The sequence below is a fragment of the Capsicum annuum genome, unplaced genomic scaffold (assembly GCF_002878395.1).
Source record: "Capsicum annuum cultivar UCD-10X-F1 unplaced genomic scaffold, UCD10Xv1.1 ctg81866, whole genome shotgun sequence".
In the NCBI taxonomy this organism is placed as follows: Eukaryota; Viridiplantae; Streptophyta; class Magnoliopsida; order Solanales; family Solanaceae; genus Capsicum; species Capsicum annuum.
In genome coordinates, this window is record NW_025892616.1 from 182662 (window position 1) to 195281 (window position 12620).

Genomic DNA, 12620 nt, shown 5'->3' on the forward strand with positions numbered 1-12620 from the left:
CTCAGTTTTCCAAAGATCTCTTGGAGAAGTATATGCCACTAAACTTTAATGATCAATTGAGAGGTCAACTCTCCATATTGGAGAAGGGATCCACGATAGTTTCTGAGTATGAAACTCATTTTCATAAGTTTGCAAAATATGTGACTTCTATTTTGGACACTGAGTATGGGACGGTTCGCTACTTCGTTAGAGGGTTGAGGCTTTCTATTCACATTTCTTCTCAGAGTAGGTATCTTCTACGTCTATCCTTTTAGCCTCATAGTTAGCCAAGTCTACCTATTCAGACAGCCCTTCAGATTATTAACAGAGGTCAGTCTAGTGCTAGAGATCGCTCTAGTTATGAAAGAGTCCTTAAGGGGTTCTTTTCAGGTCTTTCTGGATATGGTAGTCATTCCTGGTTAGTTGCCTGTTGGTTCTAGTTTTGCTCATGTTTCTTGTTTTACTGGTGAACTTTTGTGTCACTATTTAAAGGATGGTTCTAGTTGTGTGGAGATGGTTGATTCAGCTTAGAGTGTCTCCCCTAATAAGACAATTTGCCCCTTGATTAGATATGGTTCTCATGGTTACAAGGGTGGTTTCTAAGGTACTTGAGAAGGTTCTCAGACAGGCAGGACATGAGGTTGGTCAGATGCCCAGCTAGGTGGTGGGCATGGTGAGTTATATGTTGTACCTAATTTAAACACCCTAAACTTTGGCCTTTCCAAAATTTCTTAAGTTTTGGTCATTTTGGCAAGGTACGACTCAGGGGTACTAATAGTACGCTAGGATACGGTTTGGGGTGCCTCTTCTCATATGTTAGGTAGTATACAATAAAGAATCATACTTGTCGTATGGTAGGATACGAGTGGTATGTTCCCAAGTCGTATGATGTCTTAAGTATGGTCTTGATGAATCTGTCCAAGGTATAGTTTAGGGGTAATTTTCGTAACCTAAGGTACAAGTTAGACCTAGGTAGTCGTATAATGGTCAATATAGGGAACCATGGTGAGGTATAGGGTATGAGTTAGCGTACCACTTGTACCCTAGGTTACGACTAGGGGATGGTCATACCATCCTGGGTGTTGGTTTTCAGCTTTTAAGCTGAGGGTATTTCGGACATTTCCCACCTCATACCCTTATGTTCCCACATTATATAACCTTTGGCGTCCTCTCATAACATACTTTGAAGAATTGAAAGACTGTCAAATCCTCCCTAAATCAATATTGGAGGTTAGGTTTCTATAAGTGTTCTTCCAAGGGCTCGAGAGTCAGGTTTCCTTCCATGAATCTTATTATATAAGGCATGAACTCATCCCTCGTTAGTTCCAACTAAAGGGTCATTTTTATGTGTTTTAAACATTGATTATGAATCATAAATGTTGGTTTTGAAACTGAGTGTTGAGTGTTTTTTATGCATGTTATGAATATTGATTACTCTTGATTTAAAATGTATTTTCACTTTATTTTTGTAATGGTTTGCACATGTGGGTGCTTGTGGGTTATGGTTTAAAAAATGGGTCATGCGTAACCCTAAACTTGGTGGTTTATGCTTTGGTTTTGGTCTTGATAAATATATGCCCTAAACATGTTTGATAAAATGCTTAGAAAATGTTTTTACTCTATTGATGAACTTTCATTGAAACTATTGAATGGTATGGTTTAGTAATGGAACCCCTAATTGGTTTGGATGGTTTTTGAATGGATTAAATGGTTTTGAATAGTATAAATGGTATAAATGTTTTGGAATGACTTAAAAATGGTTTGAATGGTAGTAGTGGTTTGGAATAGTTAAATGGTAAGGACTTGGTGGCTATGAGCTTGTTTTGTAAGAAAACCTTGTAGGGTACATAGGAATCCCCCAAGTAAATAAATTAATGAAATACTTTTGGGGTGCAGGGGAATCCCCCAAGTAAATAAATTAATGAAATACTTTTGGGGTGCAGGGAAATCCCCCAAGTAAGCCTAACAATGATGTACTTGCGGTGTACCTGGTAAACCCCTAAGTAAACTTTATAATGTAACCGATGGGGTACATGGGAATCCCCTAAAGTTGGCTAAGGATGTTGTTTGCAAGCTATAGTCGTATGACATACAAATAATGATGTCTTGGTTAACAATAAATTGAATGATGGTTTGGTTGTGTTGTAATGGTTTTAATTGGGCAATAATGACAGACACTGAAACCTCATATTTGCCGACATGAGGATTGAGAATGGCGACCTTATACTTAAGGGGTACATGGGAATCCCCAATCACTTGTATATATGTATCATGGAAAGCGAAGGTTACATGGGAATCCCCTACTCCTATGGTATCTTCGGTTAGTGTGGCTACATGCATCTAGGCCCATTTAGGGGGAGAAACTAGACCCATATAGCTCGTGGGTGGTTCTTGGATGGTTAAACTACACATACCAGGTTAATGGTCTTAAAGGCATTCTAAACCCGGTTCTCTTTCTCAGCATGGATTATATATATATGTATTGTTATGAATGCATATAGTTGGTTTACTTGGATTTCAAGGTTGGCATTATTTTATCCTTATCCTGAGTACTTGCCAGACTTTGCCCGCTAACCCATCTTAGGGTGGTTGTATCCCCACGTGATGCAGGAACTGTCCACACTACTCTTTCTGCACATTGATAGGATTTGGGGATAATCGATATTGGATTAAAGTGGTGAGCTTCCATAGTTCAGAAGGCATATATTTCATGTCATGATAAGGCGACGATTATGAGGCTATCGAGACGGCTTTAAACCATCTTTATATATTTACTATAGCGACGGTTTATTACATTTTTGGACGGTTTTTAACCATCCCTATGAAACTTATTGCATCGATTTTTAAGCTACTACGACGATTTGATTTATATTGAACAGCTACCTATTGCGAAAGTTATAAACCATCATAAAAGCTTTATAGGACGGTTATTTTGTAAGCTATTGCGACAGAGCAACGATTAATTTTGGCTATAGAAACAGTTATTTTACGCTATTATGACAATACTATGTTATGCTATTGCAATGATTTTATAAACCAACCATAACACAAATGTACATATATATATTAATCATCAAGAGTACCAATAACTATTAATTCCCAAAATGTCAACCAATAAGAAACCAAATATTTTTTGACCATTCAAAAAATTCAAAACATACACAAGTTTTGAATGTTCAAAAATAAAAGATGTTTGAAACTACGTATACTCTATCAAATGTGATTGATCTCAATCAAAACATACACAAGTTTTTCCAACAGCTAGGGTGACATGAAGCCAATGTGATCGATCTCTTAGGTCAGGTCTAGTTCATCAATTTCGTTCCCACCATCTTTTAAGTCATGATCACCTACAATAATAAGAAAAACAAAATTAAAGCTGAGCAACAAACTACACAACAACAACAACAAAAGTTGGCATACTATCTAATAATGAACCATTATTCTCCAATTACAGAAACTAATGAATTGTTTGTTATTTAAAAAAAAGGACACATAGTGTAATCACTAATCTTGCTGAAGTCACACAATTAGTTAAAGCATACATATAGAAAATTCTTGTCTGGTCCTAACTGAGATGTAATGTTGTCTAGCATACTTAAAAAACTAAGAAACCTCTAACACTGAGTTATCACAGGGTACTTAGGGATCACTATCGATCTTACTATCTCTTGGAAAACAACCTACAAATTTCAAATTATAAAAAGTTCTGTTTTACCGCAAATATTTTACTGCTATACATGCTTTCTAGTTTCTTCGAATACCAACATATTCGCCTAGAGAGCATAACCCAATTGTCTTAAACAATAGGAGTAACCTTATTAAATAGGTTTTCTACTAATATACATGTTTTCTCTATGAACATGTTCGTCCAAAAAAGCATAGTACACAGTTCTCTCCATGACCTTAAGATCATTCAGCAATCATGAAGTCATTATTTAAAGAAATATAAGTTAACCCATAAGAAGAAACACACACACAGTATGGTTTAACATCATTTTAAGGAAGGATTAAGAAGGAATTCTGGTGATGTAATCTTAACACATTCCAAACTCAAATCATGTACATATAACTTGAATGAAGGATTACATGCATCATTAACCCATGAAATTTTCGAGCATGGTCTTAATTACTAGATTTGGCATCAACATTGCGTGTGTTCAACATAGAGCTTGTGAAGATTCTTAGGAAGAGGAGGATCAACATTGCGTGTGTTCAAGAGACCAAGTGGGTAGGGTCTAAGGCTAGGGATGTGGATGGTTACAAGCTGTGGTACTCTGGGAGCGAGAGGCGTAGGAATGGAGTTGGCATCTTAGTAGATGAAGAGCTTAGAGGTCAGGTAGTAGAGGTGAAGAAGATCAACAACAACAGGTTGATGACTATTAAGTTGGTCATTCGGGGGTTTACCCTGAACGTGTGTAGTGCTTATGCGCCGCAAGTGGGATCGGAGGGGGAGGAGAAGATGTGGTTTTGAGAGGCTTTGGAGGAGGTGGTGAGAGGCGTGCATAGTTCGGAGAAGATTGTTGTAGCAGGGGATTTCAACAGGCACATCGGGACGTTACCAGGAGGCTTTGGTGATGTGCATGGTGGTTTTGGTTTTAGGGAGAGAAATGAAGAGGGGGCTACCCTATTGGAGTTTGCGAGGGCCTTTGGGTTGGTGGTGGTAAACTCGGGCTTCCCGAAGAAGGACGAGCACCTGATCACCTTTCGAAGCGCGATAGCCAGGACCCAAATTGACTTTTTGTTGCTTAGGAAAGGAGATAAGGCGTTGTGTAAGGACTGTAAAGTCATCCCGAGTGAGAATCTTTCGACCCAGCATAGGCTCTTGGTTATGGATTTGGGTATAAAGAACAATAGAAAGAGGAGTAAGGAGTGTAGACCTAGAATTAAGTGGGGCGGCCTGACGCCAGTAAATGCGTGGGAGATAGGGGAGAGGTTGGCGGAAATGGGGGTGTGGGAGTGTAAGGGGGACGTGGATAGTATGTGGGACAGGGCGGCAAGGTGCATCAGGGAGAATGCAAGTGAGGTGTTGGGTGTTTCTAGGGGCCGGGTCGGGCACCATCGATGGGATTGGTGGTGGAATGAAGAGGTAGAGAAGAAAGTGGGGACCAAGAAAGGGGCATATGCTAAGTTGGTGGAGAGTAAGGACGAAGAGGAGAAGCGGGTAAACAGGAAAGAGTACAAACTAGCGAGGAAGGAGGCTAAGTCAGCAGTCACGGCAGCTAAGACGGCCGCTTTTGAGAGCTTGTATGCAGGGTTACAGGGGCAAGGAGGGGAGAAAAAGTTGTTTAGACTCGCTAAGGCTAGGGAGAGGAAGGGTCGTGACCTCGATCAGGTGAGGTGCATTAAGGGGGAGGACGGTAGAGTGTTGGTGGAGGACGGCCACATTAAGAATAGATGGCAGTCGTATTTTCATAGGCTCTTGAATGACGAAGGGGATAGAGCTATTGTGTTAGGGGAACTGGCGCACTCAGAGGAGTGTCGGGATTTTAGCTATTGTAGACGTTTTAAAGTAGAAGAGGTTAGACAGGCTGTTCGCAGGATGCGAAGGGGTAGGGCGACGGGGCCGAATGAGATACCGGTGGAGTTTTGGAAGTTCGTTGGAGAGGCTGGTGTAAGGTGGTTGACTGGTTTGTTTAATGAAATCTTCAGGACGGCAAAGATGCCCGAGGCTTGGAGGTAGAGTACCATGATCCCTCTATAAGAATAAGGGGGACATTCAGAGTTGCAATAACTATAGGAGGATTAAGTTATTGAGTCACTCTATGAAGATCTGGGAGAGAGTGGTCGAGGTGAGGCTGAGACGGATAGTGTCTATTTCGGAAAACCAGTTCGGATTTATGCCCGGCCGCTCGACGACGGAGGCAATCCACCTGGTACGGAGGTTGGTGGAACAGTATAGGGAAAGGAAGAAGAATCTGCATATGGTGTTTATCGACCTGGAGAAGGCTTACGACAAAGTCCCCAGGGAGGTGCTTTGGAGATGCTTGGAGGTGAGTGGAGTACCGCTGGCATATATTAGAGCAATTAAGGATATGTATGATGGAGCGAAAACCCAGGTGAGGACGGCGGGAGGAGACTCAGAGCATTTCATTATCCTGGCAGGATTACACCAGGAATCTACTCTTAGTCCCTTTTTGTTTGCGTTGGTGATGGATGTGTTGACGCGGCGTATTCAAGGGGAGATGCCGTGGTGTATGCTTTTTGCAGACGATGTAGTTCTGATAGATGAGACTCGAGGGGGTGTGAATGACAAATTAGAGGTGTAGAGGCAAACCTTTGAGTCTAAAGAGTTCAGGGTGAGCAGAAGCAAGACAGAGTATGTGGAATGCAAGTTTAATGACGTGAGGCGGGAGAATGAGGTAGTAGTGAAGCTGGAAACACAGGAGGTATGTAAGAGGGATAATTTCAAGTATCTTGGGTCCGTGATCCAGAGTAACGATGAGATTGACGAGGATGTCTCGCACCGTATTGGGGTGGGGTGGATGAAGTGGAAGCTCGCGTCGGGGGTGCTGTGTGATAAGAAGGTGCCGCCCAAGCTTAAAGGCAAATTCTACAGGGTGGTAGTCCGTCCGGCCTTGTTGTATGGAGCGGAGTGTTGGCCAGTTAAGAACTCCCACATCCAAAAAATGAAGGTGGCAGAAATGCGAATGTTGCGCTGGATGTGTGGGCTGACTAGAGGGGATAGAGTTCGGAATGAGACTATCCGAGAGAAGGTTGGTGTGACTTCAGTGGAGTGCAAGATGCGGGAAGCCCGAATGAGATGGTTCGGACACGTGAAGAGGAGGGGCATGGATGCCCCGATCTGTAGGTGTGAGAGGCTAGCGTTGGATGGTTTTAGGCGGGATAGGGGTAGGCCGAAGAAGTACTGGGGTGAGGTGATTAGGCGGGACATGGAGCAGTTACAGCTCACTGAGGACATGACCTTAGATAGGAAGGTCTGGAGGACGCGAATTAGGGCAGAGGACTAAGGTCAGTTTGGGTCGCTAGTGTAGGAAATTACTTGGTGGGGGTTTTATTCCTGTTATGATTCCGTGTTCCGTGTTCCGTGTTCCATGTTTTATTACGAATCTGTGTGCTTTCCTCTGCTTTCCTCTGTTTTATATTACCTACAGGTGACGTATTTATGTTATATAATCTGCTTCTGTGCTTTACTATGTGTTTGTGTGGTATCTCGTGCCTTGAGCCGGGGGTCTATCGGAAACAGCCTTTCTACTTCTTTAGAGGTAGAGGTATGGACTGCGTACATCTTACCCCCCCCCCAGACCCCACTAGGTGGGAATACACTGGGTTTGTTGTTGTTGTTGTTGTTGTCTTAATTACTAAATTTACTCTAATAGTACCAGTATAAGCAACTTCTTCAGTGATAATTGTTGATACTAGCCCTTATGGTGCACAAAAGTTGTTACCAGCCCTTATAGAGTTGTATAGTATAGAGAACAATCAGGTAACTTTGAAATTTCATGTTGTTCAAAACAAGTATAAGAGTGGGAAAATGGAAGGAAAACACTATATATAAATGATCATGGGCTAGAACAGGGTCCAAATAAAGATCTATTTCCTAAATTTTACAGATTCATTACAGGGTACTCTATAAGTATATCGGTATACTCACTAGTAGTCTTGCATATCAGTAAACTCGGTAGCTTATCATTCATTTAATAGCTATGTTGTCTAGTCTTCTCAAAAGGAAGGACTACTAACAGAAATCAGAAGACAAACTTTGGCATTAAATTAAAAGCATAACCAAAACTCCTAATCATAATGAGGCTCAAAATTAATTCGAAACATTCCAGCTTACACCACTCGTTATTAAATAGCTTTGAAGTATTCAAATATTTTAATTATTCAGAAATTTGAATCTCAATATGATGTTTCCTATGAAAAATTAACTTTCAGCTATTACTTTAATATCAATTACTTTAATATTTTCTTTCAGTACAACTAATGTTATGTAAAAGTCAATAGATATTTTTAACTTCTATCCAGTCATATGGCATTATATCATTGAACTGCAACTTTTAGTGCCACAATGACGCCATGTTATGATATATGGCATTTTCTTATTTTGCAGACAGCGAGAGCAACAATCAAGGCTCTTAAATGTGTCTACTAAGCAAAATGACAGCCATGTATAGCAGCCTATATTTCTTAATCATCTAGTATTACAAGTATACTGAAAATAAGCTCAAAAAATAATCACATGCTACTAAACTGACCTTAAAGTATGGTAAATAATCAGTTTTGAGGTATACACCAGCTGAAGAGCAGTATATGTACCTGAGGTTTATAGAAATAGTTAAATAAATTGATAGTTGTCAAGTATTCAACCAGCATCTTCAGGCGGTCACTCTGAAAATATTTACAAGATTCTGTTAGACAAACAGTAACTCTTAAGATTCTCTATAGCAGAGGAAATATTGTTGTTCCTCTATTCTAAGCAGTTCTTATATGTCCGTGAAGTGAGAGTTTACCGAACTCATTTTGAAGAAGTTGAAACTTTTTATCTCTTTTATTCAATACAGCAATCTCGATTTAAAACATGTAGATATTGAAGCAAGCAAAGAGATGAAACAGAAAAAGCCTTCTTTTGACAGACTAATCATTCTCATCAATTACACTCATTTGTGCATTCTCTTGGAAGTGTAAACAAAGCTCTTTAGAGATAGACTGAATCTGGTCGACAACAGCTGCATATTGGTTCGTCCTCTCTTTTTCTCCTCTTCATCTCTTCTAGCTGAGGCTTAATAGCCTCAAGATCTTCCTTCTAATTTTTGGTACTCTTCTATGTAAGGAAGCTCCCGATGTTAAAAAAGTTCTACGTACCAAGCAAAAGATCCTGAAGTTTTATTGAATGCTCCAAAGGAGAGATTTCTGTTTGTCTTTAACCTGCCTACAGTATGATGATTGTTCTCCTAATGCTGTACATATCTTTGCAAGTTCTGCTTCAGAGCTTGCAATAGCTTGCTGCAGTTGAGCTCGAGAACAACTTGCCTGATTCACTTCTCTTCAATATACCTCCAGGCACTTTTGTTGAAGTTCAAAAAGCTCTCTCTTTCGATATCTGGCTCTCCCATCTCATCCCATATTTTCTGATACAAAATAAAAAGTAACAAACAAAAAATAGTACAGTCTCAGAAGACAATCTAAATCTTGTGTTTCTTAATAAGAATTGAAGAGCCTAGTTCGAGCAAACCTGCATCTCAGAGAGAAGAGAGCCACAAGTTGTTTCCATATGCAAAGGTTTCTCACTTTGGCAGTTATGCATGTTGAAGCATTAACACCTTCAGAAAGAGAAACACTATAAAACTATCTAAACACAGTACAGAAGCACCGAGATTGAATTTATATGACCTAAGTAGGAAAACCCAGCTAAATTTAGAGTAAAATGTTGCAGTATTTTCTATTTAGCACCCTCCAACCTTAAAAAAAAAAACAAGTACAAATACTTCTAACAACTAAAGAGTGAACCTTTTTTCCTTGTTACAAAAGTTATGATAATAAGAAAACTCTTAATACATAAATTATTTGGAAATCAAAACTAACTCAGTGAACCCTAAATCCTATTTTTGTTACTTACAACTCTTAATCCCATAACAATCCCAAGAAAACCCTCTTATTCTACTTCCAATTTTATCCACGAACAATCTTAAATTTCCAATTATATCCATACCCTTGAAGCTCAGACCAAGAATGAAATCACTACTTACAAGAGAACCGTGATCCTGTTGAACAACGCTCTTATTGTTCTTCCAATTTTATCCTGAAAGTTGATTTTGAGTCAAGTTGATTTTGACATCCAAGGCTGCAATTTACTCAAGAACGAAAAAACCCTACACTTGGTAACAATTTACTTAAGAACAAACCTCAAGTTGCCAATCAATCCAAGCCCTCAAGAATTGACCCAGCTAAGTTTTTGCAGAACAAAAACTTTCTCAATTGAAATATGAGAACCGCTGCAATACACTCCAAATGCCTTCCTCATTCCTCGTTCAACAATAGTCTGCCATACCAAGAAATGTTTTACGCATTAATACATAGTTAAACATAAATATAGTTCAATTAGTATAAATCGGGTTTCAATCGTAAGTGCATTTATCTAATCACGAGTATATGAACCACCATACATTTGATAGTCTAGAGACATGTAGAACTTTGGCTCGTATACAACAAACATATTCGAGTCCACAAATAGGAAACAAAAATTAACTAATAGAGATGAAAAGCTGCAAAATATCTAGGACACGGCTTAACAGTTTGTCGCCAAACGTTTTTGTTACTTACACACAAACAAAACAAAAAGGAATTTTAGACGAGAAGCATTATTGAAGTGCCTCGCGAGTAACAATTCACTCCAATAATTTACTAGGTATAGAATCCCTGATTATGGTCCAGGTATGAAGGACAGCCATCGGAAAAATCACTTTTGCTTACACCAACAAATGACCTATCATACATTAACGGGGTCGTTTAGTTGGTGGGATAAGGAAAATAATCCCAAGATATTCCATGGAATTATTTTCTCGTACATTTGGTAATGGGTATTATTTAGTCCCGAGATTATTTTATCCCATCATTTTAGTATAGATGATGGATAAGTTATTATCCCATATAGAAGCGGGATAAATAATCCCATGGGATATCCTTTGTCTATCCCATCCACCAACTAAATGACCCCTAAGGGAAAATCGACAGGTAGAAGAGTAACCCTTCAGGCTATCTAGTTATCAACACAATGTAAAGAAAATAGCAAGGTACGCACATCGAACATACTACAGAAGCACATATCACTTCCTAGTTTCTACGTCCCTTTCAAATTTAGATGTGAAGCAGATGAACAGTTATTGAATATATTTAGTTCTATTACTGAATCTATTCACCTTTATACAGTACTTCCACTGAAAGAAAGGGGAAAATGCAACAAAACTGATTAAGAAAACATAATCCACTTAAAAATTCTTTCAATTATGAAAAAAAACACATGCAAAGTAAATTACAAACAATAGGTTCTTGATTCTCAAATACAAATGGAGAATACCGATTCCTTCAACGGAGAAATAGCAAAGCTCAGAGAAAATCAAAGCTCAAAAATAGCAAAACTTAAAAATCACAGATATTGTACTCGAATCAGAGACTGCTCCTTACCGATTCCTTCAACGGAGCAGTGTCACACCAAAATATGCCAAGTAAAGCATCAATTTCACAGAAAACACCTCAGTAAAGTAGTCTAAATAGACGAGTTCTCGGAGTAATAGCGAAGACAAGAGTTCAGCAAAATCTACTAAGCATAATATCCACTAAGAATTAAGCAAAATCTACGTATTGAAGATGTGAGATGTGAGCCGTTCTATTTTTTTTGCGTATTGAAAGATCGATGAAAGAATGGAGAATTGGGGATTGTCCTAACCCTAAGACCCAGTTTTGTTTTGTTTTGTTCTTTAATAAATTTACTTAATTCCCGGGTAACATTTTAATGTTGGAGGGAAAATTCCCGGGTGACATTTTTGATAAAAAAAAAAAGGGGTCCCAATAAAATGTCTATAAAGACGGTTTATATAACCGTCGCCACACATTAATATGTAGGGACGATTATATACATTAAGCGATGATTAATATTAGATTTTGTCCTAACACATGAGATTACAATATGCGACGGTTATATATCTGTTACCATAGATATCTATTGGGTTGATTATAATAATAGTTACCATAAATATAACTATTAAGACGGTTATAATAAGGCTTATGTGACTGTTAACTTATATTGTTGTCATAATATCTATTGGGACGGTTGTAACCGTCGCTATAGCTTTTCTATCGTAATGATTCTAATAACCGTTACAACAGTGTGATTTATTAGGACGGTTAAATCAAATATACGATGGTTATGTTAATTAATTGTCCCATTAGACATGGTCACATTATGCGACAGTTATAACCGTCATCGTAGAGTATCTATAGCTACTTGTGGGTGTTGATGTCCTCTTGGGGTTTTTGTTGTCGTGCCTCTTTTTCCCAGAGTCTTGTTCCTAGTAGAGCCGGCATGTTTAGGCGTATTGTGATTTCTTGTAACATTTTGTAGTTAACTAGGAGAAATACAAGTACTTGAGGCAATTAACACGATTTGTTATTTTGTGAACACCTCTCAAGTGGTCTAATTCTTTAACTGTGTGATTTGCATCTAATTGTGACCACTGTTCATCTTTGTATGCTATTAGTTCTAGTAACATGATAACCATTGCTAAATAATTGCATGAACCGAATGGTTAGTAGCTTGTGATGCACCTTTGAGCCATGTGTGTGTGAGATACTACCTAGTTCTCATTGTGTGTTAAATCCAGATCTTGCCCGATTGGTCTTACATTTGTTGTAGGATAGCGGTTAGGAAAGGATCATAGGCCGTTATTGATATTAGTCCACTTTTATCCTAAATGACCTTCCCTGTATGCATAATATTCCTTGATCTTTATTTTGAGCCTGAATAGCCTATTTCTTTTTATGATACCTATCACCATCCCATTTTTATATCATAATGAACCTGTTTTGCCCCTGGTCCTCCTTGGACACTGTGCACCTTGACTTGGGCAAATGGCCTAAGTTGAGGTCCAAGTCAAGGTGGCTATCATAGGGGTGCATGATGT

At 38.9% G+C, this 12620-nt stretch overlaps 1 long non-coding RNA gene across 4 annotated transcripts; it reads right to left on the reverse strand.

The window, feature by feature from the left end:
• Positions 1 to 3045: 3045 nt before the first annotated feature.
• LOC107877812 lies at positions 3046 to 11468 on the reverse strand. 4 transcript variants are annotated; one of them, XR_007051695.1, is made up of 7 exons: positions 11125 to 11468; positions 9846 to 9982; positions 9690 to 9742; positions 9176 to 9263; positions 8454 to 9071; positions 8199 to 8331; positions 3046 to 3329 (listed from the first exon to the last, which is right to left on the reverse strand). It is a non-coding gene; the product is annotated as an uncharacterized LOC107877812 (long non-coding RNA). The 4 variants fall into 4 exon arrangements; XR_007051694.1 differs by having other exon boundaries at positions 8260 to 8331; positions 11125 to 11466; XR_007051693.1 differs by having other exon boundaries at positions 8199 to 9071.
• Positions 11469 to 12620: the final 1152 nt, after the last annotated feature.